The 20537-nt window shown below is 42.5% G+C and overlaps 48 non-coding genes across 48 annotated transcripts; 16 read left to right on the plus strand and 32 right to left on the minus strand.

Annotated features, from left to right (window-relative positions):
• Window positions 1-2: 2 nt before the first annotated feature.
• Window positions 3-76, plus strand: TRNAN-GUU (transfer RNA asparagine (anticodon GUU)). Its single transcript has one exon. It is a non-coding gene; the product is annotated as a tRNA-Asn (tRNA).
• A 227-nt stretch (window positions 77-303) lies between these two features.
• On the minus strand, window positions 304-389 carry TRNAY-GUA (transfer RNA tyrosine (anticodon GUA)). Its single transcript is given in 2 exon segments — window positions 304-339; window positions 353-389. It is a non-coding gene; the product is annotated as a tRNA-Tyr (tRNA).
• Window positions 390-498: 109 nt separating this feature from the next.
• On the minus strand, window positions 499-571 carry TRNAA-AGC (transfer RNA alanine (anticodon AGC)). Its single transcript has one exon. It is a non-coding gene; the product is annotated as a tRNA-Ala (tRNA).
• Window positions 572-1322: 751 nt separating this feature from the next.
• TRNAN-GUU (transfer RNA asparagine (anticodon GUU)) lies at window positions 1323-1396 on the plus strand. The gene has a single exon. It is a non-coding gene; the product is annotated as a tRNA-Asn (tRNA).
• Window positions 1397-1623: 227 nt separating this feature from the next.
• Window positions 1624-1709, minus strand: TRNAY-GUA (transfer RNA tyrosine (anticodon GUA)). The gene is given in 2 exon segments: window positions 1624-1659; window positions 1673-1709. It is a non-coding gene; the product is annotated as a tRNA-Tyr (tRNA).
• A 109-nt stretch (window positions 1710-1818) lies between these two features.
• Window positions 1819-1891, minus strand: TRNAA-AGC (transfer RNA alanine (anticodon AGC)). The gene has a single exon. It is a non-coding gene; the product is annotated as a tRNA-Ala (tRNA).
• An 814-nt stretch (window positions 1892-2705) lies between these two features.
• On the plus strand, window positions 2706-2779 carry TRNAN-GUU (transfer RNA asparagine (anticodon GUU)). Its single transcript has one exon. It is a non-coding gene; the product is annotated as a tRNA-Asn (tRNA).
• A 227-nt stretch (window positions 2780-3006) lies between these two features.
• Window positions 3007-3092, minus strand: TRNAY-GUA (transfer RNA tyrosine (anticodon GUA)). Its single transcript is given in 2 exon segments — window positions 3007-3042; window positions 3056-3092. It is a non-coding gene; the product is annotated as a tRNA-Tyr (tRNA).
• A 109-nt stretch (window positions 3093-3201) lies between these two features.
• Window positions 3202-3274, minus strand: TRNAA-AGC (transfer RNA alanine (anticodon AGC)). The gene has a single exon. It is a non-coding gene; the product is annotated as a tRNA-Ala (tRNA).
• Window positions 3275-4015: 741 nt separating this feature from the next.
• TRNAN-GUU (transfer RNA asparagine (anticodon GUU)) lies at window positions 4016-4089 on the plus strand. The gene has a single exon. It is a non-coding gene; the product is annotated as a tRNA-Asn (tRNA).
• A 227-nt stretch (window positions 4090-4316) lies between these two features.
• TRNAY-GUA (transfer RNA tyrosine (anticodon GUA)) lies at window positions 4317-4402 on the minus strand. Its single transcript is given in 2 exon segments — window positions 4317-4352; window positions 4366-4402. It is a non-coding gene; the product is annotated as a tRNA-Tyr (tRNA).
• A 109-nt stretch (window positions 4403-4511) lies between these two features.
• Window positions 4512-4584, minus strand: TRNAA-AGC (transfer RNA alanine (anticodon AGC)). Its single transcript has one exon. It is a non-coding gene; the product is annotated as a tRNA-Ala (tRNA).
• Window positions 4585-5333: 749 nt separating this feature from the next.
• Window positions 5334-5407, plus strand: TRNAN-GUU (transfer RNA asparagine (anticodon GUU)). The gene has a single exon. It is a non-coding gene; the product is annotated as a tRNA-Asn (tRNA).
• A 227-nt stretch (window positions 5408-5634) lies between these two features.
• On the minus strand, window positions 5635-5720 carry TRNAY-GUA (transfer RNA tyrosine (anticodon GUA)). Its single transcript is given in 2 exon segments — window positions 5635-5670; window positions 5684-5720. It is a non-coding gene; the product is annotated as a tRNA-Tyr (tRNA).
• A 109-nt stretch (window positions 5721-5829) lies between these two features.
• TRNAA-AGC (transfer RNA alanine (anticodon AGC)) lies at window positions 5830-5902 on the minus strand. The gene has a single exon. It is a non-coding gene; the product is annotated as a tRNA-Ala (tRNA).
• A 749-nt stretch (window positions 5903-6651) lies between these two features.
• TRNAN-GUU (transfer RNA asparagine (anticodon GUU)) lies at window positions 6652-6725 on the plus strand. Its single transcript has one exon. It is a non-coding gene; the product is annotated as a tRNA-Asn (tRNA).
• Window positions 6726-6952: 227 nt separating this feature from the next.
• TRNAY-GUA (transfer RNA tyrosine (anticodon GUA)) lies at window positions 6953-7038 on the minus strand. The gene is given in 2 exon segments: window positions 6953-6988; window positions 7002-7038. It is a non-coding gene; the product is annotated as a tRNA-Tyr (tRNA).
• A 109-nt stretch (window positions 7039-7147) lies between these two features.
• On the minus strand, window positions 7148-7220 carry TRNAA-AGC (transfer RNA alanine (anticodon AGC)). The gene has a single exon. It is a non-coding gene; the product is annotated as a tRNA-Ala (tRNA).
• Window positions 7221-8045: 825 nt separating this feature from the next.
• On the plus strand, window positions 8046-8119 carry TRNAN-GUU (transfer RNA asparagine (anticodon GUU)). The gene has a single exon. It is a non-coding gene; the product is annotated as a tRNA-Asn (tRNA).
• A 227-nt stretch (window positions 8120-8346) lies between these two features.
• Window positions 8347-8432, minus strand: TRNAY-GUA (transfer RNA tyrosine (anticodon GUA)). The gene is given in 2 exon segments: window positions 8347-8382; window positions 8396-8432. It is a non-coding gene; the product is annotated as a tRNA-Tyr (tRNA).
• A 109-nt stretch (window positions 8433-8541) lies between these two features.
• TRNAA-AGC (transfer RNA alanine (anticodon AGC)) lies at window positions 8542-8614 on the minus strand. Its single transcript has one exon. It is a non-coding gene; the product is annotated as a tRNA-Ala (tRNA).
• Window positions 8615-9366: 752 nt separating this feature from the next.
• TRNAN-GUU (transfer RNA asparagine (anticodon GUU)) lies at window positions 9367-9440 on the plus strand. Its single transcript has one exon. It is a non-coding gene; the product is annotated as a tRNA-Asn (tRNA).
• A 227-nt stretch (window positions 9441-9667) lies between these two features.
• Window positions 9668-9753, minus strand: TRNAY-GUA (transfer RNA tyrosine (anticodon GUA)). Its single transcript is given in 2 exon segments — window positions 9668-9703; window positions 9717-9753. It is a non-coding gene; the product is annotated as a tRNA-Tyr (tRNA).
• Window positions 9754-9862: 109 nt separating this feature from the next.
• On the minus strand, window positions 9863-9935 carry TRNAA-AGC (transfer RNA alanine (anticodon AGC)). Its single transcript has one exon. It is a non-coding gene; the product is annotated as a tRNA-Ala (tRNA).
• Window positions 9936-10684: 749 nt separating this feature from the next.
• On the plus strand, window positions 10685-10758 carry TRNAN-GUU (transfer RNA asparagine (anticodon GUU)). The gene has a single exon. It is a non-coding gene; the product is annotated as a tRNA-Asn (tRNA).
• Window positions 10759-10985: 227 nt separating this feature from the next.
• Window positions 10986-11071, minus strand: TRNAY-GUA (transfer RNA tyrosine (anticodon GUA)). Its single transcript is given in 2 exon segments — window positions 10986-11021; window positions 11035-11071. It is a non-coding gene; the product is annotated as a tRNA-Tyr (tRNA).
• Window positions 11072-11180: 109 nt separating this feature from the next.
• Window positions 11181-11253, minus strand: TRNAA-AGC (transfer RNA alanine (anticodon AGC)). The gene has a single exon. It is a non-coding gene; the product is annotated as a tRNA-Ala (tRNA).
• Window positions 11254-12002: 749 nt separating this feature from the next.
• Window positions 12003-12076, plus strand: TRNAN-GUU (transfer RNA asparagine (anticodon GUU)). The gene has a single exon. It is a non-coding gene; the product is annotated as a tRNA-Asn (tRNA).
• Window positions 12077-12303: 227 nt separating this feature from the next.
• Window positions 12304-12389, minus strand: TRNAY-GUA (transfer RNA tyrosine (anticodon GUA)). Its single transcript is given in 2 exon segments — window positions 12304-12339; window positions 12353-12389. It is a non-coding gene; the product is annotated as a tRNA-Tyr (tRNA).
• A 109-nt stretch (window positions 12390-12498) lies between these two features.
• Window positions 12499-12571, minus strand: TRNAA-AGC (transfer RNA alanine (anticodon AGC)). The gene has a single exon. It is a non-coding gene; the product is annotated as a tRNA-Ala (tRNA).
• A 753-nt stretch (window positions 12572-13324) lies between these two features.
• Window positions 13325-13398, plus strand: TRNAN-GUU (transfer RNA asparagine (anticodon GUU)). Its single transcript has one exon. It is a non-coding gene; the product is annotated as a tRNA-Asn (tRNA).
• A 227-nt stretch (window positions 13399-13625) lies between these two features.
• TRNAY-GUA (transfer RNA tyrosine (anticodon GUA)) lies at window positions 13626-13711 on the minus strand. The gene is given in 2 exon segments: window positions 13626-13661; window positions 13675-13711. It is a non-coding gene; the product is annotated as a tRNA-Tyr (tRNA).
• Window positions 13712-13820: 109 nt separating this feature from the next.
• Window positions 13821-13893, minus strand: TRNAA-AGC (transfer RNA alanine (anticodon AGC)). The gene has a single exon. It is a non-coding gene; the product is annotated as a tRNA-Ala (tRNA).
• Window positions 13894-14639: 746 nt separating this feature from the next.
• On the plus strand, window positions 14640-14713 carry TRNAN-GUU (transfer RNA asparagine (anticodon GUU)). Its single transcript has one exon. It is a non-coding gene; the product is annotated as a tRNA-Asn (tRNA).
• A 227-nt stretch (window positions 14714-14940) lies between these two features.
• On the minus strand, window positions 14941-15026 carry TRNAY-GUA (transfer RNA tyrosine (anticodon GUA)). The gene is given in 2 exon segments: window positions 14941-14976; window positions 14990-15026. It is a non-coding gene; the product is annotated as a tRNA-Tyr (tRNA).
• A 109-nt stretch (window positions 15027-15135) lies between these two features.
• On the minus strand, window positions 15136-15208 carry TRNAA-AGC (transfer RNA alanine (anticodon AGC)). Its single transcript has one exon. It is a non-coding gene; the product is annotated as a tRNA-Ala (tRNA).
• A 753-nt stretch (window positions 15209-15961) lies between these two features.
• TRNAN-GUU (transfer RNA asparagine (anticodon GUU)) lies at window positions 15962-16035 on the plus strand. The gene has a single exon. It is a non-coding gene; the product is annotated as a tRNA-Asn (tRNA).
• Window positions 16036-16262: 227 nt separating this feature from the next.
• Window positions 16263-16348, minus strand: TRNAY-GUA (transfer RNA tyrosine (anticodon GUA)). Its single transcript is given in 2 exon segments — window positions 16263-16298; window positions 16312-16348. It is a non-coding gene; the product is annotated as a tRNA-Tyr (tRNA).
• A 109-nt stretch (window positions 16349-16457) lies between these two features.
• TRNAA-AGC (transfer RNA alanine (anticodon AGC)) lies at window positions 16458-16530 on the minus strand. Its single transcript has one exon. It is a non-coding gene; the product is annotated as a tRNA-Ala (tRNA).
• Window positions 16531-17275: 745 nt separating this feature from the next.
• TRNAN-GUU (transfer RNA asparagine (anticodon GUU)) lies at window positions 17276-17349 on the plus strand. The gene has a single exon. It is a non-coding gene; the product is annotated as a tRNA-Asn (tRNA).
• A 227-nt stretch (window positions 17350-17576) lies between these two features.
• On the minus strand, window positions 17577-17662 carry TRNAY-GUA (transfer RNA tyrosine (anticodon GUA)). Its single transcript is given in 2 exon segments — window positions 17577-17612; window positions 17626-17662. It is a non-coding gene; the product is annotated as a tRNA-Tyr (tRNA).
• A 109-nt stretch (window positions 17663-17771) lies between these two features.
• On the minus strand, window positions 17772-17844 carry TRNAA-AGC (transfer RNA alanine (anticodon AGC)). The gene has a single exon. It is a non-coding gene; the product is annotated as a tRNA-Ala (tRNA).
• Window positions 17845-18597: 753 nt separating this feature from the next.
• On the plus strand, window positions 18598-18671 carry TRNAN-GUU (transfer RNA asparagine (anticodon GUU)). Its single transcript has one exon. It is a non-coding gene; the product is annotated as a tRNA-Asn (tRNA).
• A 227-nt stretch (window positions 18672-18898) lies between these two features.
• Window positions 18899-18984, minus strand: TRNAY-GUA (transfer RNA tyrosine (anticodon GUA)). The gene is given in 2 exon segments: window positions 18899-18934; window positions 18948-18984. It is a non-coding gene; the product is annotated as a tRNA-Tyr (tRNA).
• A 109-nt stretch (window positions 18985-19093) lies between these two features.
• Window positions 19094-19166, minus strand: TRNAA-AGC (transfer RNA alanine (anticodon AGC)). The gene has a single exon. It is a non-coding gene; the product is annotated as a tRNA-Ala (tRNA).
• A 745-nt stretch (window positions 19167-19911) lies between these two features.
• Window positions 19912-19985, plus strand: TRNAN-GUU (transfer RNA asparagine (anticodon GUU)). Its single transcript has one exon. It is a non-coding gene; the product is annotated as a tRNA-Asn (tRNA).
• A 227-nt stretch (window positions 19986-20212) lies between these two features.
• Window positions 20213-20298, minus strand: TRNAY-GUA (transfer RNA tyrosine (anticodon GUA)). The gene is given in 2 exon segments: window positions 20213-20248; window positions 20262-20298. It is a non-coding gene; the product is annotated as a tRNA-Tyr (tRNA).
• A 109-nt stretch (window positions 20299-20407) lies between these two features.
• TRNAA-AGC (transfer RNA alanine (anticodon AGC)) lies at window positions 20408-20480 on the minus strand. The gene has a single exon. It is a non-coding gene; the product is annotated as a tRNA-Ala (tRNA).
• Between the last annotated feature and the right edge of the window lie 57 nt (window positions 20481-20537).

The following is a 20537-nucleotide window of genomic DNA, read 5'->3' on the forward strand; positions in this document are numbered from 1 at the left end:
GTGTCTCTGTGGCGCAATCGGTTAGCGCGTTCGGCTGTTAACCGAAAGGTTGGTGGTTCAAGCCCACCCAGGGACGTTGGTGTCTTTTGCTTGGGTATCATGCTACGGTTGAAGAACGTTCCTCTTTGGCCCACAGCAGGTCCCGCAAGTAAAGGCTATGTTGCTGCCACCTACGTTTTGAAAACCCAAGGTGCAACGGAGGAAAGTTTCCTGGACTAGATTTTTTTTATAGTCGTACAGAAGGAGCATAGCAGTGGTGTGTTTGCCAGTAGGTACAAAACATAAGATAGGACGAAGAAAATGTCCTTCGAGCCGGAATTGAACCAGCGACCTAAGGATTGCTAATTTACAACTACAGTCCTCCACTCTACCAGCTGAGCTATCGAAGGCTTGTTTGGCCTATGGAGGAAAGCCTCCTAGGTCTAGCTGTGGGAGCCATGAGCAGTTTGCAAAAGAATCATCGCTCTACCAACTGAAAAAAACAATAAATGATAAATTTGGAGAATGCGGGCATCGATCCCGCTACCTCTCGCATGCTAAGCGAGCGCTCTACCACTTGAGCTAATCCCCCATGCCTGATGACCTCGTTTTTAGTTTCTTGCCACAACACATAACAATTTTCATATGCTGTGACACGTGCCATTGCATCCTCTTTCGTTTTTTTTTTTTTTTTTTTTTTTTTTTAAGTGCGGATTACTTTTTGCCAAAGTTGAAGACCATAAGTGGAATTCATAAGGTGAATGTTGGCTTACAAATATGGGCAAGCAACTTTCTAGCAAACCTTTTCTACGTATATGGAAAACCAAATTGAAGGGAGTGAAATAAACCTAAATAGTTTGTAGAAGGAAGTTGTAATGTAGCACAATCCCATGCAGAAGCTTTAGACTTTTTTAGTTTGGTTTAATTTTTGAGCTCATTTTTATTTTTTGAGCTCATTTTTATTCTTTTAGCCGAAACGCGCTTGCTTTGACTGAAGCATTTTGGCAAAATGTAAAGGTGAATTCTATAAAAAAAAGCAATAACTTAGCAGAGGATGGTTTCGATCCATCGACCTCTGGGTTATGGGCCCAGCACGCTTCCGCTGCGCCACTCTGCTGCTGGTTACAGGTGATAAGAGGAGAACCTAATTACTGTCTGACTTCAGGTCCATGCGATGGAATTCATCAGTAAGAGCTTATTTGTGGGCTATTAGAGTATTCCTAGGGTTCTGCAATTGTTTCTTTGTTTCTATAGCTTTCTTTTATCATGTTATTCTTGCAAATCATCTGCGTAAATTGTGTTTGACCTGGCTGAGGCTGTCAGAAAATCAAGTAGAGGCTTGTGTCTCTGTGGCGCAATCGGTTAGTGCGTTCGGCTGTTAACCGAAAGGTTGGTGGTTCAAGCCCACCCAGGGACGTTGGTGTCTTTTGCTTGGGTATCATGCTACGGTTGAAGAACGTTCCTCTTTGGCCCACAGCAGGTCCCGCAAGTAAAGGCTATGTTGCTGCCACCTACGTTTTGAAAACCCAAGGTGCAACGGAGGAAAGTTTCCTGGACTAGATTTTTTTTATAGTCGTACAGAAGGAGCATAGCAGTGGTGTGTTTGCCAGTAGGTACAAAACATAAGATAGGACGAAGAAAATGTCCTTCGAGCCGGAATTGAACCAGCGACCTAAGGATTGCTAATTTACAACTACAGTCCTCCGCTCTACCAGCTGAGCTATCGAAGGCTTGTTTGGCCTATGGAGGAAAGCCTCCTAGGTCTAGCTGTGGGAGCCATGAGCAGTTTGCAAAAGAATCATCGCTCTACCAACTGAAAAAAACAATAAATGATAAATTTGGAGAATGCGGGCATCGATCCCGCTACCTCTCGCATGCTAAGCGAGCGCTCTACCACTTGAGCTAATCCCCCATGCCTGATGACCTTGTTTTTAGTTTCTTGCCACAACACATAACAATTTTCATATGCTGTGACACGTGCCATTGCATCCTCTTTCGTTTTTTTTTTTTTTTTTTAAGTGCGGATTACTTTTTGCCAAAGTTGAAGACCATAAGTGGAATTCATAAGGTGAATGTTGGCTTACAAATATGGGCAAGCAACTTTCTAGCAAACCTTTTCTACGTATATGGAAAACCAAATTGAAGGGAGTGAAATAAACCTAAATAGTTTGTAGAAGGAAGTTGTAATGTAGCACAATCCCATGCAGAAGCTTTAGACTTTTTTAGTTTGGTTTAATTTTTGAGCTCATTTTTATTTTTTGAGCTCATTTTTATTCTTTTAGCCGAAACGCGCTTGCTTTGACTGAAGCATTTTGGCAAAATGTAAAGGTGAATTCTATAAAAAAAAGCAATAACTTAGCAGAGGATGGTTTCGATCCATCGACCTCTGGGTTATGGGCCCAGCACGCTTCCGCTGCGCCACTCTGCTGCTGGTTACAGGTGATAAGAGGAGAACCTAATTACTGTCTGACTTCAGGTCCATGCGATGGAATTCATCAGTAAGAGCTTATTTGTGGGCTATTAGAGTATTCCTAGGGTTCTGCAATTGTTTCTTTGTTTCTATAGCTTTCTTTTATCATGTTATTCTTGCAAATCATCTGCGTAAATTGTGTTTGACCTGGCTGAGGCTGTCAGAAAATCAAGTAGAGGCTTGTGTCTCTGTGGCGCAATCGGTTAGTGCGTTCGGCTGTTAACCGAAAGGTTGGTGGTTTCAAGTAGAGGCTTGTGTCTCTGTGGCGCAATCGGTTAGCGCGTTCGGCTGTTAACCGAAAGGTTGGTGGTTCAAGCCCACCCAGGGACGTTGGTGTCTTTTGCTTGGGTATCATGCTACGGTTGAAGAACGTTCCTCTTTGGCCCACAGCAGGTCCCGCAAGTAAAGGCTATGTTGCTGCCACCTACGTTTTGAAAACCCAAGGTGCAACGGAGGAAAGTTTCCTGGACTAGATTTTTTTTATAGTCGTACAGAAGGAGCATAGCAGTGGTGTGTTTGCCAGTAGGTACAAAACATAAGATAGGACGAAGAAAATGTCCTTCGAGCCGGAATTGAACCAGCAACCTAAGGATTGCTAATTTACAACTACAGTCCTCCACTCTACCAGCTGAGCTATCGAAGGCTTGTTTGGCCTATGGAGGAAAGCCTCCTAGGTCTAGCTGTGGGAGCCATGAGCAGTTTGCAAAAGAATCATCGCTCTACCAACTGAAAAAAACAATAAATGATAATTTTGGAGAATGCGGGCATCGATCCCGCTACCTCTCGCATGCTAAGCGAGCGCTCTACCACTTGAGCTAATCCCCCATGCCTGATGACCTCGTTTTTAGTTTCTTGCCACAACACATAACAATTTTCATATGCTGTGACACGTGCCATTGCATCCTCTTTCGTTTTTTTTTTTTTTTTTAAGTGCGGATTACTTTTTGCCAAAGTTGAAGACCATAAGTGGAATTCATAAGGTGAATGTTGGCTTACAAATATGGGCAAGCAACTTTCTAGCAAACCTTTTCTACGTATATGGAAAACCAAATTGAAGGGAGTGAAATAAACCTAAATAGTTTGTAGAAGGAAGTTGTAATGTAGCACAATCCCATGCAGAAGCTTTAGACTTTTTTAGTTTGGTTTAATTTTTGAGCTCATTTTTATTTTTTGAGCTCATTTTTATTCTTTTAGCCGAAACGCGCTTGCTTTGACTGAAGCATTTTGGCAAAATGTAAAGGTGAATTCTATAAAAAAAAGCAATAACTTAGCAGAGGATGGTTTCGATCCATCGACCTCTGGGTTATGGGCCCAGCACGCTTCCGCTGCGCCACTCTGCTGCTGGTTACAGGTGATAAGAGGAGAACCTAATTACTGTCTGACTTCAGGTCCATGCGATGGAATTCATCAGTAAGAGCTTATTTGTGGGCTATTAGAGTATTCCTAGGGTTCTGCAATTGTTTCTTTGTTTCTATAGCTTTCTTTTATCATGTTATTCTTGCAAATCATCTGCGTAAATTGTGTTTGACCTGGCTGAGGCTGTCAGAAAATCAAGTAGAGGCTTGTGTCTCTGTGGCGCAATCGGTTAGCGCGTTCGGCTGTTAACCGAAAGGTTGGTGGTTCAAGCCCACCCAGGGACGTTGGTGTCTTTTGCTTGGGTATCATGCTACGGTTGAAGAACGTTCCTCTTTGGCCCACAGCAGGTCCCGCAAGTAAAGGCTATGTTGCTGCCACCTACGTTTTGAAAACCCAAGGTGCAACGGAGGAAAGTTTCCTGGACTAGATTTTTTTTATAGTCGTACAGAAGGAGCATAGCAGTGGTGTGTTTGCCAGTAGGTACAAAACATAAGATAGGACGAAGAAAATGTCCTTCAAGCCGGAATTGAACCAGCTACCTAAGGATTGCTAATTTACAACTACAGTCCTCCGCTCTACCAGCTGAGCTATCGAAGGCTTGTTTGGCCTATGGAGGAAAGCCTCCTAGGTCTAGCTGTGGGAGCCATGAGCAGTTTGCAAAAGAATCATCGCTCTACCAACTGAAAAAAACAATAAATGATAAATTTGGAGAATGCGGGCATCGATCCCGCTACCTCTCGCATGCTAAGCGAGCGCTCTACCACTTGAGCTAATCCCCCATGCCTGATGACCTCGTTTTTAGTTTCTTGCCACAACACATAACAATTTTCATATGCTGTGACACGTGCCATTGCATCCTCTTTCGTTTTTTTTTTTTTTTTTTTTTTTTTAAGTGCGGATTACTTTTTGCCAAAGTTGAAGACCATAAGTGGAATTCATAAGGTGAATGTTGGCTTACAAATATGGGCAAGCAACTTTCTAGCAAACCTTTTCTACGTATATGGAAAACCAAATTGAAGGGAGTGAAATAAACCTAAATAGTTTGTAGAAGGAAGTTGTAATGTAGCACAATCCCATGCAGAAGCTTTAGACTTTTTTAGTTTGGTTTAATTTTTGAGCTCATTTTTATTTTTTGAGCTCATTTTTATTCTTTTAGCCGAAACGCGCTTGCTTTGACTGAAGCATTTTGGCAAAATGTAAAGGTGAATTCTATAAAAAAAAGCAATAACTTAGCAGAGGATGGTTTCGATCCATCGACCTCTGGGTTATGGGCCCAGCACGCTTCCGCTGCGCCACTCTGCTGCTGGTTACAGGTGATAAGAGGAGAACCTAATTACTGTCTGACTTCAGGTCCATGCGATGGAATTCATCAGTAAGAGCTTATTTGTGGGCTATTAGAGTATTCCTAGGGTTCTGCAATTGTTTCTTTGTTTCTATAGCTTTCTTTTATCATGTTATTCTTGCAAATCATCTGCGTAAATTGTGTTTGACCTGGCTGAGGCTGTCAGAAAATCAAGTAGAGGCTTGTGTCTCTGTGGCGCAATCGGTTAGTGCGTTCGGCTGTTAACCGAAAGGTTGGTGGTTCAAGCCCACCCAGGGACGTTGGTGTCTTTTGCTTGGGTATCATGCTACGGTTGAAGAACGTTCCTCTTTGGCCCACAGCAGGTCCCGCAAGTAAAGGCTATGTTGCTGCCACCTACGTTTTGAAAACCCAAGGTGCAACGGAGGAAAGTTTCCTGGACTAGATTTTTTTTATAGTCGTACAGAAGGAGCATAGCAGTGGTGTGTTTGCCAGTAGGTACAAAACATAAGATAGGACGAAGAAAATGTCCTTCAAGCCGGAATTGAACCAGCTACCTAAGGATTGCTAATTTACAACTACAGTCCTCCGCTCTACCAGCTGAGCTATCGAAGGCTTGTTTGGCCTATGGAGGAAAGCCTCCTAGGTCTAGCTGTGGGAGCCATGAGCAGTTTGCAAAAGAATCATCGCTCTACCAACTGAAAAAAACAATAAATGATAAATTTGGAGAATGCGGGCATCGATCCCGCTACCTCTCGCATGCTAAGCGAGCGCTCTACCACTTGAGCTAATCCCCCATGCCTGATGACCTTGTTTTTAGTTTCTTGCCACAACACATAACAATTTTCATATGCTGTGACACGTGCCATTGCATCCTCTTTCGTTTTTTTTTTTTTTTTTTTTTTTTTAAGTGCGGATTACTTTTTGCCAAAGTTGAAGACCATAAGTGGAATTCATAAGGTGAATGTTGGCTTACAAATATGGGCAAGCAACTTTCTAGCAAACCTTTTCTACGTATATGGAAAACCAAATTGAAGGGAGTGAAATAAACCTAAATAGTTTGTAGAAGGAAGTTGTAATGTAGCACAATCCCATGCAGAAGCTTTAGACTTTTTTAGTTTGGTTTAATTTTTGAGCTCATTTTTATTTTTTGAGCTCATTTTTATTCTTTTAGCCGAAACGCGCTTGCTTTGACTGAAGCATTTTGGCAAAATGTAAAGGTGAATTCTATAAAAAAAAGCAATAACTTAGCAGAGGATGGTTTCGATCCATCGACCTCTGGGTTATGGGCCCAGCACGCTTCCGCTGCGCCACTCTGCTGCTGGTTACAGGTGATAAGAGGAGAACCTAATTACTGTCTGACTTCAGGTCCATGCGATGGAATTCATCAGTAAGAGCTTATTTGTGGGCTATTAGAGTATTCCTAGGGTTCTGCAATTGTTTCTTTGTTTCTATAGCTTTCTTTTATCATGTTATTCTTGCAAATCATCTGCGTAAATTGTGTTTGACCTGGCTGAGGCTGTCAGAAAATCAAGTAGAGGCTTGTGTCTCTGTGGCGCAATCGGTTAGCGCGTTCGGCTGTTAACCGAAAGGTTGGTGGTTCAAGCTCACCCAGGGACGTTGGTGTCTTTTGCTTGGGTATCATGCTACGGTTGAAGAACGTTCCTCTTTGGCCCACAGCAGGTCCCGCAAGTAAAGGCTATGTTGCTGCCACCTACGTTTTGAAAACCCAAGGTGCAACGGAGGAAAGTTTCCTGGACTAGATTTTTTTTATAGTCGTACAGAAGGAGCATAGCAGTGGTGTGTTTGCCAGTAGGTACAAAACATAAGATAGGACGAAGAAAATGTCCTTCGAGCCGGAATTGAACCAGCGACCTAAGGATTGCTAATTTACAACTACAGTCCTCCGCTCTACCAGCTGAGCTATCGAAGGCTTGTTTGGCCTATGGAGGAAAGCCTCCTAGGTCTAGCTGTGGGAGCCATGAGCAGTTTGCAAAAGAATCATCGCTCTACCAACTGAAAAAAACAATAAATGATAAATTTGGAGAATGCGGGCATCGATCCCGCTACCTCTCGCATGCTAAGCGAGCGCTCTACCACTTGAGCTAATCCCCCATGCCTGATGACCTTGTTTTTAGTTTCTTGCCACAACACATAACAATTTTCATATGCTGTGACACGTGCCATTGCATCCTCTTTCGTTTTTTTTTTTTTTTTTTTTTTTTTTTTTAAGTGCGGATTACTTTTTGCCAAAGTTGAAGACCATAAGTGGAATTCATAAGGTGAATGTTGGCTTACAAATATGGGCAAGCAACTTTCTAGCAAACCTTTTCTACGTATATGGAAAACCAAATTGAAGGGAGTGAAATAAACCTAAATAGTTTGTAGAAGGAAGTTGTAATGTAGCACAATCCCATGCAGAAGCTTTAGACTTTTTTAGTTTGGTTTAATTTTTGAGCTCATTTTTATTTTTTGAGCTCATTTTTATTCTTTTAGCCGAAACGCGCTTGCTTTGACTGAAGCATTTTGGCAAAATGTAAAGGTGAATTCTATAAAAAAAAGCAATAACTTAGCAGAGGATGGTTTCGATCCATCGACCTCTGGGTTATGGGCCCAGCACGCTTCCGCTGCGCCACTCTGCTGCTGGTTACAGGTGATAAGAGGAGAACCTAATTACTGTCTGACTTCAGGTCCATGCGATGGAATTCATCAGTAAGAGCTTATTTGTGGGCTATTAGAGTATTCCTAGGGTTCTGCAATTGTTTCTTTGTTTCTATAGCTTTCTTTTATCATGTTATTCTTGCAAATCATCTGCGTAAATTGTGTTTGACCTGGCTGAGGCTGTCAGAAAATCAAGTAGAGGCTTGTGTCTCTGTGGCGCAATCGGTTAGCGCGTTCGGCTGTTAACCAAAAGGTTGGTGGTTTCAAGTAGAGGCTTGTGTCTCTGTGGCGCAATCGGTTAGCGCGTTCGGCTGTTAACCGAAAGGTTGGTGGTTCAAGCCCACCCAGGGACGTTGGTGTCTTTTGCTTGGGTATCATGCTACGGTTGAAGAACGTTCCTCTTTGGCCCACAGCAGGTCCCGCAAGTAAAGGCTATGTTGCTGCCACCTACGTTTTGAAAACCCAAGGTGCAACGGAGGAAAGTTTCCTGGACTAGATTTTTTTTATAGTCGTACAGAAGGAGCATAGCAGTGGTGTGTTTGCCAGTAGGTACAAAACATAAGATAGGACGAAGAAAATGTCCTTCGAGCCGGAATTGAACCAGCGACCTAAGGATTGCTAATTTACAACTACAGTCCTCCACTCTACCAGCTGAGCTATCGAAGGCTTGTTTGGCCTATGGAGGAAAGCCTCCTAGGTCTAGCTGTGGGAGCCATGAGCAGTTTGCAAAAGAATCATCGCTCTACCAACTGAAAAAAACAATAAATGATAAATTTGGAGAATGCGGGCATCGATCCCGCTACCTCTCGCATGCTAAGCGAGCGCTCTACCACTTGAGCTAATCCCCCATGCCTGATGACCTCGTTTTTAGTTTCTTGCCACAACACATAACAATTTTCATATGCTGTGACACGTGCCATTGCATCCTCTTTCGTTTTTTTTTTTTTTTTTTTTTTTTTTTTAAGTGCGGATTACTTTTTGCCAAAGTTGAAGACCATAAGTGGAATTCATAAGGTGAATGTTGGCTTACAAATATGGGCAAGCAACTTTCTAGCAAACCTTTTCTACGTATATGGAAAACCAAATTGAAGGGAGTGAAATAAACCTAAATAGTTTGTAGAAGGAAGTTGTAATGTAGCACAATCCCATGCAGAAGCTTTAGACTTTTTTAGTTTGGTTTAATTTTTGAGCTCATTTTTATTTTTTGAGCTCATTTTTATTCTTTTAGCCGAAACGCGCTTGCTTTGACTGAAGCATTTTGGCAAAATGTAAAGGTGAATTCTATAAAAAAAAGCAATAACTTAGCAGAGGATGGTTTCGATCCATCGACCTCTGGGTTATGGGCCCAGCACGCTTCCGCTGCGCCACTCTGCTGCTGGTTACAGGTGATAAGAGGAGAACCTAATTACTGTCTGACTTCAGGTCCATGCGATGGAATTCATCAGTAAGAGCTTATTTGTGGGCTATTAGAGTATTCCTAGGGTTCTGCAATTGTTTCTTTGTTTCTATAGCTTTCTTTTATCATGTTATTCTTGCAAATCATCTGCGTAAATTGTGTTTGACCTGGCTGAGGCTGTCAGAAAATCAAGTAGAGGCTTGTGTCTCTGTGGCGCAATCGGTTAGTGCGTTCGGCTGTTAACCGAAAGGTTGGTGGTTCAAGCCCACCCAGGGACGTTGGTGTCTTTTGCTTGGGTATCATGCTACGGTTGAAGAACGTTCCTCTTTGGCCCACAGCAGGTCCCGCAAGTAAAGGCTATGTTGCTGCCACCTACGTTTTGAAAACCCAAGGTGCAACGGAGGAAAGTTTCCTGGACTAGATTTTTTTTATAGTCGTACAGAAGGAGCATAGCAGTGGTGTGTTTGCCAGTAGGTACAAAACATAAGATAGGACGAAGAAAATGTCCTTCAAGCCGGAATTGAACCAGCTACCTAAGGATTGCTAATTTACAACTACAGTCCTCCGCTCTACCAGCTGAGCTATCGAAGGCTTGTTTGGCCTATGGAGGAAAGCCTCCTAGGTCTAGCTGTGGGAGCCATGAGCAGTTTGCAAAAGAATCATCGCTCTACCAACTGAAAAAAACAATAAATGATAAATTTGGAGAATGCGGGCATCGATCCCGCTACCTCTCGCATGCTAAGCGAGCGCTCTACCACTTGAGCTAATCCCCCATGCCTGATGACCTTGTTTTTAGTTTCTTGCCACAACACATAACAATTTTCATATGCTGTGACACGTGCCATTGCATCCTCTTTCGTTTTTTTTTTTTTTTTTTTTTTTTTAAGTGCGGATTACTTTTTGCCAAAGTTGAAGACCATAAGTGGAATTCATAAGGTGAATGTTGGCTTACAAATATGGGCAAGCAACTTTCTAGCAAACCTTTTCTACGTATATGGAAAACCAAATTGAAGGGAGTGAAATAAACCTAAATAGTTTGTAGAAGGAAGTTGTAATGTAGCACAATCCCATGCAGAAGCTTTAGACTTTTTTAGTTTGGTTTAATTTTTGAGCTCATTTTTATTTTTTGAGCTCATTTTTATTCTTTTAGCCGAAACGCGCTTGCTTTGACTGAAGCATTTTGGCAAAATGTAAAGGTGAATTCTATAAAAAAAAGCAATAACTTAGCAGAGGATGGTTTCGATCCATCGACCTCTGGGTTATGGGCCCAGCACGCTTCCGCTGCGCCACTCTGCTGCTGGTTACAGGTGATAAGAGGAGAACCTAATTACTGTCTGACTTCAGGTCCATGCGATGGAATTCATCAGTAAGAGCTTATTTGTGGGCTATTAGAGTATTCCTAGGGTTCTGCAATTGTTTCTTTGTTTCTATAGCTTTCTTTTATCATGTTATTCTTGCAAATCATCTGCGTAAATTGTGTTTGACCTGGCTGAGGCTGTCAGAAAATCAAGTAGAGGCTTGTGTCTCTGTGGCGCAATCGGTTAGCGCGTTCGGCTGTTAACCGAAAGGTTGGTGGTTCAAGCCCACCCAGGGACGTTGGTGTCTTTTGCTTGGGTATCATGCTACGGTTGAAGAACGTTCCTCTTTGGCCCACAGCAGGTCCCGCAAGTAAAGGCTATGTTGCTGCCACCTACGTTTTGAAAACCCAAGGTGCAACGGAGGAAAGTTTCCTGGACTAGATTTTTTTTATAGTCGTACAGAAGGAGCATAGCAGTGGTGTGTTTGCCAGTAGGTACAAAACATAAGATAGGACGAAGAAAATGTCCTTCGAGCCGGAATTGAACCAGCGACCTAAGGATTGCTAATTTACAACTACAGTCCTCCGCTCTACCAGCTGAGCTATCGAAGGCTTGTTTGGCCTATGGAGGAAAGCCTCCTAGGTCTAGCTGTGGGAGCCATGAGCAGTTTGCAAAAGAATCATCGCTCTACCAACTGAAAAAAACAATAAATGATAAATTTGGAGAATGCGGGCATCGATCCCGCTACCTCTCGCATGCTAAGCGAGCGCTCTACCACTTGAGCTAATCCCCCATGCCTGATGACCTTGTTTTTAGTTTCTTGCCACAACACATAACAATTTTCATATGCTGTGACACGTGCCATTGCATCCTCTTTCGTTTTTTTTTTTTTTTTTTTTTTTTTAAGTGCGGATTACTTTTTGCCAAAGTTGAAGACCATAAGTGGAATTCATAAGGTGAATGTTGGCTTACAAATATGGGCAAGCAACTTTCTAGCAAACCTTTTCTACGTATATGGAAAACCAAATTGAAGGGAGTGAAATAAACCTAAATAGTTTGTAGAAGGAAGTTGTAATGTAGCACAATCCCATGCAGAAGCTTTAGACTTTTTTAGTTTGGTTTAATTTTTGAGCTCATTTTTATTTTTTGAGCTCATTTTTATTCTTTTAGCCGAAACGCGCTTGCTTTGACTGAAGCATTTTGGCAAAATGTAAAGGTGAATTCTATAAAAAAAAGCAATAACTTAGCAGAGGATGGTTTCGATCCATCGACCTCTGGGTTATGGGCCCAGCACGCTTCCGCTGCGCCACTCTGCTGCTGGTTACAGGTGATAAGAGGAGAACCTAATTACTGTCTGACTTCAGGTCCATGCGATGGAATTCATCAGTAAGAGCTTATTTGTGGGCTATTAGAGTATTCCTAGGGTTCTGCAATTGTTTCTTTGTTTCTATAGCTTTCTTTTATCATGTTATTCTTGCAAATCATCTGCGTAAATTGTGTTTGACCTGGCTGAGGCTGTCAGAAAATCAAGTAGAGGCTTGTGTCTCTGTGGCGCAATCGGTTAGCGCGTTCGGCTGTTAACCGAAAGGTTGGTGGTTCAAGCCCACCCAGGGACGTTGGTGTCTTTTGCTTGGGTATCATGCTACGGTTGAAGAACGTTCCTCTTTGGCCCACAGCAGGTCCCGCAAGTAAAGGCTATGTTGCTGCCACCTACGTTTTGAAAACCCAAGGTGCAACGGAGGAAAGTTTCCTGGACTAGATTTTTTTTATAGTCGTACAGAAGGAGCATAGCAGTGGTGTGTTTGCCAGTAGGTACAAAACATAAGATAGGACGAAGAAAATGTCCTTCGAGCCGGAATTGAACCAGCGACCTAAGGATTGCTAATTTACAACTACAGTCCTCCGCTCTACCAGCTGAGCTATCGAAGGCTTGTTTGGCCTATGGAGGAAAGCCTCCTAGGTCTAGCTGTGGGAGCCATGAGCAGTTTGCAAAAGAATCATCGCTCTACCAACTGAAAAAAACAATAAATGATAAATTTGGAGAATGCGGGCATCGATCCCGCTACCTCTCGCATGCTAAGCGAGCGCTCTACCACTTGAGCTAATCCCCCATGCCTGATGACCTTGTTTTTAGTTTCTTGCCACAACACATAACAATTTTCATATGCTGTGACACGTGCCATTGCATCCTCTTTCGTTTTTTTTTTTTTTTTTTTTTTTTTTTTTAAGTGCGGATTACTTTTTGCCAAAGTTGAAGACCATAAGTGGAATTCATAAGGTGAATGTTGGCTTACAAATATGGGCAAGCAACTTTCTAGCAAACCTTTTCTACGTATATGGAAAACCAAATTGAAGGGAGTGAAATAAACCTAAATAGTTTGTAGAAGGAAGTTGTAATGTAGCACAATCCCATGCAGAAGCTTTAGACTTTTTTAGTTTGGTTTAATTTTTGAGCTCATTTTTATTTTTTGAGCTCATTTTTATTCTTTTAGCCGAAACGCGCTTGCTTTGACTGAAGCATTTTGGCAAAATGTAAAGGTGAATTCTATAAAAAAAAGCAATAACTTAGCAGAGGATGGTTTCGATCCATCGACCTCTGGGTTATGGGCCCAGCACGCTTCCGCTGCGCCACTCTGCTGCTGGTTACAGGTGATAAGAGGAGAACCTAATTACTGTCTGACTTCAGGTCCATGCGATGGAATTCATCAGTAAGAGCTTATTTGTGGGCTATTAGAGTATTCCTAGGGTTCTGCAATTGTTTCTTTGTTTCTATAGCTTTCTTTTATCATGTTATTCTTGCAAATCATCTGCGTAAATTGTGTTTGACCTGGCTGAGGCTGTCAGAAAATCAAGTAGAGGCTTGTGTCTCTGTGGCGCAATCGGTTAGCGCGTTCGGCTGTTAACCGAAAGGTTGGTGGTTCAAGCCCACCCAGGGACGTTGGTGTCTTTTGCTTGGGTATCATGCTACGGTTGAAGAACGTTCCTCTTTGGCCCACAGCAGGTCCCGCAAGTAAAGGCTATGTTGCTGCCACCTACGTTTTGAAAACCCAAGGTGCAACGGAGGAAAGTTTCCTGGACTAGATTTTTTTTATAGTCGTACAGAAGGAGCATAGCAGTGGTGTGTTTGCCAGTAGGTACAAAACATAAGATAGGACGAAGAAAATGTCCTTCGAGCCGGAATTGAACCAGCAACCTAAGGATTGCTAATTTACAACTACAGTCCTCCGCTCTACCAGCTGAGCTATCGAAGGCTTGTTTGGCCTATGGAGGAAAGCCTCCTAGGTCTAGCTGTGGGAGCCATGAGCAGTTTGCAAAAGAATCATCGCTCTACCAACTGAAAAAAACAATAAATGATAAATTTGGAGAATGCGGGCATCGATCCCGCTACCTCTCGCATGCTAAGCGAGCGCTCTACCACTTGAGCTAATCCCCCATGCCTGATGACCTTGTTTTTAGTTTCTTGCCACAACACATAACAATTTTCATATGCTGTGACACGTGCCATTGCATCCTCTTTCGTTTTTTTTTTTTGTTTTTTTTTAAGTGCGGATTACTTTTTGCCAAAGTTGAAGACCATAAGTGGAATTCATAAGGTGAATGTTGGCTTACAAATATGGGCAAGCAACTTTCTAGCAAACCTTTTCTACGTATATGGAAAACCAAATTGAAGGGAGTGAAATAAACCTAAATAGTTTGTAGAAGGAAGTTGTAATGTAGCACAATCCCATGCAGAAGCTTTAGACTTTTTTAGTTTGGTTTAATTTTTGAGCTCATTTTTATTTTTTGAGCTCATTTTTATTCTTTTAGCCGAAACGCGCTTGCTTTGACTGAAGCATTTTGGCAAAATGTAAAGGTGAATTCTATAAAAAAAAGCAATAACTTAGCAGAGGATGGTTTCGATCCATCGACCTCTGGGTTATGGGCCCAGCACGCTTCCGCTGCGCCACTCTGCTGCTGGTTACAGGTGATAAGAGGAGAACCTAATTACTGTCTGACTTCAGGTCCATGCGATGGAATTCATCAGTAAGAGCTTATTTGTGGGCTATTAGAGTATTCCTAGGGTTCTGCAATTGTTTCTTTGTTTCTATAGCTTTCTTTTATCATGTTATTCTTGCAAATCATCTGCGTAAATTGTGTTTGACCTGGCTGAGGCTGTCAGAAAATCAAGTAGAGGCTTGTGTCTCTGTGGCGCAATCGGTTAGCGCGTTCGGCTGTTAACCGAAAGGTTGGTGGTTCAAGCCCACCCAGGGACGTTGGTGTCTTTTGCTTGGGTATCATGCTACGGTTGAAGAACGTTCCTCTTTGGCCCACAGCAGGTCCCGCAAGTAAAGGCTATGTTGCTGCCACCTACGTTTTGAAAACCCAAGGTGCAACGGAGGAAAGTTTCCTGGACTAGATTTTTTTTATAGTCGTACAGAAGGAGCATAGCAGTGGTGTGTTTGCCAGTAGGTACAAAACATAAGATAGGACGAAGAAAATGTCCTTCGAGCCGGAATTGAACCAGCGACCTAAGGATTGCTAATTTACAACTACAGTCCTCCGCTCTACCAGCTGAGCTATCGAAGGCTTGTTTGGCCTATGGAGGAAAGCCTCCTAGGTCTAGCTGTGGGAGCCATGAGCAGTTTGCAAAAGAATCATCGCTCTACCAACTGAAAAAAACAATAAATGATAAATTTGGAGAATGCGGGCATCGATCCCGCTACCTCTCGCATGCTAAGCGAGCGCTCTACCACTTGAGCTAATCCCCCATGCCTGATGACCTCGTTTTTAGTTTCTTGCCACAACACATAACAATTTTCATATGCTGTGACACGTGCCATTGCATCCTCTTTCGTTTTTTTTTTTTTTTTTTTGTTTTTTTTTAAGTGCGGATTACTTTTTGCCAAAGTTGAAGACCATAAGTGGAATTCATAAGGTGAATGTTGGCTTACAAATATGGGCAAGCAACTTTCTAGCAAACCTTTTCTACGTATATGGAAAACCAAATTGAAGGGAGTGAAATAAACCTAAATAGTTTGTAGAAGGAAGTTGTAATGTAGCACAATCCCATGCAGAAGCTTTAGACTTTTTTAGTTTGGTTTAATTTTTGAGCTCATTTTTATTTTTTGAGCTCATTTTTATTCTTTTAGCCGAAACGCGCTTGCTTTGACTGAAGCATTTTGGCAAAATGTAAAGGTGAATTCTATAAAAAAAAGCAATAACTTAGCAGAGGATGGTTTCGATCCATCGACCTCTGGGTTATGGGCCCAGCACGCTTCCGCTGCGCCACTCTGCTGCTGGTTACAGGTGATAAGAGGAGAACCTAATTACTGTCTGACTTCAGGTCCATGCGATGGAATTCATCAGTAAGAGCTTATTTGTGGGCTATTAGAGTATTCCTAGGGTTCTGCAATTGTTTCTTTGTTTCTATAGCTTTCTTTTATCATGTTATTCTTGCAAATCATCTGCGTAAATTGTGTTTGACCTGGCTGAGGCTGTCAGAAAATCAAGTAGAGGCTTGTGTCTCTGTGGCGCAATCGGTTAGCGCGTTCGGCTGTTAACCGAAAGGTTGGTGGTTCAAGCCCACCCAGGGACGTTGGTGTCTTTTGCTTGGGTATCATGCTACGGTTGAAGAACGTTCCTCTTTGGCCCACAGCAGGTCCCGCAAGTAAAGGCTATGTTGCTGCCACCTACGTTTTGAAAACCCAAGGTGCAACGGAGGAAAGTTTCCTGGACTAGATTTTTTTTATAGTCGTACAGAAGGAGCATAGCAGTGGTGTGTTTGCCAGTAGGTACAAAACATAAGATAGGACGAAGAAAATGTCCTTCGAGCCGGAATTGAACCAGCGACCTAAGGATTGCTAATTTACAACTACAGTCCTCCGCTCTACCAGCTGAGCTATCGAAGGCTTGTTTGGCCTATGGAGGAAAGCCTCCTAGGTCTAGCTGTGGGAGCCATGAGCAGTTTGCAAAAGAATCATCGCTCTACCAACTGAAAAAAACAATAAATGATAAATTTGGAGAATGCGGGCATCGATCCCGCTACCTCTCGCATGCTAAGCGAGCGCTCTACCACTTGAGCTAATCCCCCATGCCTGATGACCTTGTTTTTAGTTTCTTGCCACAACACATAACAATTTTCATATGCTGTGACACGTGCCATTGCATCCTCTTTCGTTTTTTTTTTTTTTTTTTTTTAAGTGCGGATTACTTTTTGCCAAAGTTGAAGACCATAAGTGGAATTCATAAGGTGAATGTTGGCTTACAAATATGGGCAAGCAACTTTCTAGCAAACCTTTTCTACGTATATGGAAAACCAAATTGAAGGGAGTGAAATAAACCTAAATAGTTTGTAGAAGGAAGTTGTAATGTAGCACAATCCCATGCAGAAGCTTTAGACTTTTTTAGTTTGGTTTAATTTTTGAGCTCATTTTTATTTTTTGAGCTCATTTTTATTCTTTTAGCCGAAACGCGCTTGCTTTGACTGAAGCATTTTGGCAAAATGTAAAGGTGAATTCTATAAAAAAAAGCAATAACTTAGCAGAGGATGGTTTCGATCCATCGACCTCTGGGTTATGGGCCCAGCACGCTTCCGCTGCGCCACTCTGCTGCTGGTTACAGGTGATAAGAGGAGAACCTAATTACTGTCTGACTTCAGGTCCATGCGATGGAATTCATCAGTAAGAGCTTATTTGTGGGCTATTAGAGTATTCCTAGGGTTCTGCAATTGTTTCTTTGTTTCTATAGCTTTCTTTTATCATGTTATTCTTGCAAATCATCTGCGTAAATTGTGTTTGACCTGGCTGAGGCTGTCAGAAAATCAAGTAGAGGCTTGTGTCTCTGTGGCGCAATCGGTTAGCGCGTTCGGCTGTTAACCGAAAGGTTGGTGGTTCAAGCCCACCCAGGGACGTTGGTGTCTTTTGCTTGGGTATCATGCTACGGTTGAAGAACGTTCCTCTTTGGCCCACAGCAGGTCCCGCAAGTAAAGGCTATGTTGCTGCCACCTACGTTTTGAAAACCCAAGGTGCAACGGAGGAAAGTTTCCTGGACTAGATTTTTTTTATAGTCGTACAGAAGGAGCATAGCAGTGGTGTGTTTGCCAGTAGGTACAAAACATAAGATAGGACGAAGAAAATGTCCTTCGAGCCGGAATTGAACCAGCGACCTAAGGATTGCTAATTTACAACTACAGTCCTCCGCTCTACCAGCTGAGCTATCGAAGGCTTGTTTGGCCTATGGAGGAAAGCCTCCTAGGTCTAGCTGTGGGAGCCATGAGCAGTTTGCAAAAGAATCATCGCTCTACCAACTGAAAAAAACAATAAATGATAAATTTGGAGAATGCGGGCATCGATCCCGCTACCTCTCGCATGCTAAGCGAGCGCTCTACCACTTGAGCTAATCCCCCATGCCTGATGACCTTGTTTTTAGTTTCTTGCCACAACACATAACAATTTTCATATGCTGTGACACGTGCCATTGCATCCTCTTTCGTTTTTTTTTTTTTTTTTTTGTTTTTTTTTAAGTGCGGATTACTTTTTGCCAAAGTTGAAGACCATAAGTGGAATTCATAAGGTGAATGTTGGCTTACAAATATGGGCAAGCAACTTTCTAGCAAACCTTTTCTACGTATATGGAAAACCAAATTGAAGGGAGTGAAATAAACCTAAATAGTTTGTAGAAGGAAGTTGTAATGTAGCACAATCCCATGCAGAAGCTTTAGACTTTTTTAGTTTGGTTTAATTTTTGAGCTCATTTTTATTTTTTGAGCTCATTTTTATTCTTTTAGCCGAAACGCGCTTGCTTTGACTGAAGCATTTTGGCAAAATGTAAAGGTGAATTCTATAAAAAAAAGCAATAACTTAGCAGAGGATGGTTTCGATCCATCGACCTCTGGGTTATGGGCCCAGCACGCTTCCGCTGCGCCACTCTGCTGCTGGTTACAGGTGATAAGAGGAGAACCTAATTACTGTCTGACTTCAGGTCCATGCGATGGAATTCATCAGTAAGAGCTTATTTGTGGGCTATTAGAGTATTCCTAGGGTTCTGCAATTGTTTCTTTGTTTCTATAGCTTTCTTTTATCATGTTATTCTTGCAAATCATCTGCGTAAATTGTGTTTGACCTGGCTGAGGCTGTCAGAAAATCAAGTAGAGGCTTGTGTCTCTGTGGCGCAATCGGTTAGCGCGTTCGGCTGTTAACCGAAAGGTTGGTGGTTCAAGCCCACCCAGGGACGTTGGTGTCTTTTGCTTGGGTATCATGCTACGGTTGAAGAACGTTCCTCTTTGGCCCACAGCAGGTCCCGCAAGTAAAGGCTATGTTGCTGCCACCTACGTTTTGAAAACCCAAGGTGCAACGGAGGAAAGTTTCCTGGACTAGATTTTTTTTATAGTCGTACAGAAGGAGCATAGCAGTGGTGTGTTTGCCAGTAGGTACAAAACATAAGATAGGACGAAGAAAATGTCCTTCGAGCCGGAATTGAACCAGCGACCTAAGGATTGCTAATTTACAACTACAGTCCTCCGCTCTACCAGCTGAGCTATCGAAGGCTTGTTTGGCCTATGGAGGAAAGCCTCCTAGGTCTAGCTGTGGGAGCCATGAGCAGTTTGCAAAAGAATCATCGCTCTACCAACTGAAAAAAACAATAAATGATAAATTTGGAGAATGCGGGCATCGATCCCGCTACCTCTCGCATGCTAAGCGAGCGCTCTACCACTTGAGCTAATCCCCCATGCCTGATGACCTTGTTTTTAGTTTCTTGCCACAACACATAACAATTTTCATATGCTGTGACACGTGCCATTGCATCCTCTTTCGTTTTTTTTTTTTTTTTTTTTTAAGTGCGGATTACTTTTTGCCAAAGTTGAAGACCATAAGTGGAATTCATAAGGTGAATGTTGGCTTACAAATATGGGCAAGCAACTTTCTAGCAAACCTTTTCTACGTATATGGAAAACCAAATTGAAGGGAGTGAAATAAACCTAAATAGTTTGTAGAAGGAAGTTGTAATGTAGCACAATCCCATGCAGAAGCTTTAGACTTTTTTAGTTTGGTTTAATTTTTGAGCTCATTTTTATTTTTTGAGCTCATTTTTATTCTTTTAGCCGAAACGCGCTTGCTTTGACTGAAGCATTTTGGCAAAATGTAAAGGTGAATTCTATAAAAAAAAGCAATAACTTAGCAGAGGATGGTTTCGATCCATCGACCTCTGGGTTATGGGCCCAGCACGCTTCCGCTGCGCCACTCTGCTGCTGGTTACAGGTGATAAGAGGAGAACCTAATTACTGTCTGACTTCAGGTCCATGCGATGGAATTCATCAGTAAGAGCTTATTTGTGGGCTATTAGAGTATTCCTAGGGTTCTGCAATTGTTTCTTTGTTTCTATAGCTTTCTTTTATCATGTTATTCTTGCAAATCATCTGCGTAAATTGTGTTTGACCTGGCTGAGGCTGTCAGAAAATCAAGTAGAGGCTTGTGTCTCTGTGGCGCAATCGGTTAGCGCGTTCGGCTGTTAACCGAAAGGTTGGTGGTTCAAGCCCACCCAGGGACGTTGGTGTCTTTTGCTTGGGTATCATGCTACGGTTGAAGAACGTTCCTCTTTGGCCCACAGCAGGTCCCGCAAGTAAAGGCTATGTTGCTGCCACCTACGTTTTGAAAACCCAAGGTGCAACGGAGGAAAGTTTCCTGGACTAGATTTTTTTTATAGTCGTACAGAAGGAGCATAGCAGTGGTGTGTTTGCCAGTAGGTACAAAACATAAGATAGGACGAAGAAAATGTCCTTCGAGCCGGAATTGAACCAGCGACCTAAGGATTGCTAATTTACAACTACAGTCCTCCGCTCTACCAGCTGAGCTATCGAAGGCTTGTTTGGCCTATGGAGGAAAGCCTCCTAGGTCTAGCTGTGGGAGCCATGAGCAGTTTGCAAAAGAATCATCGCTCTACCAACTGAAAAAAACAATAAATGATAAATTTGGAGAATGCGGGCATCGATCCCGCTACCTCTCGCATGCTAAGCGAGCGCTCTACCACTTGAGCTAATCCCCCATGCCTGATGACCTTGTTTTTAGTTTCTTGCCACAACACATAACAATTTTCATATGC

Source organism: Phyllobates terribilis, unplaced genomic scaffold (assembly GCF_046119375.1).
Source record: "Phyllobates terribilis strain yellow unplaced genomic scaffold, ASM4611937v1 Scaffold_3__8_contigs__length_932513732, whole genome shotgun sequence".
In the NCBI taxonomy this organism is placed as follows: Eukaryota; Metazoa; Chordata; class Amphibia; order Anura; family Dendrobatidae; genus Phyllobates; species Phyllobates terribilis.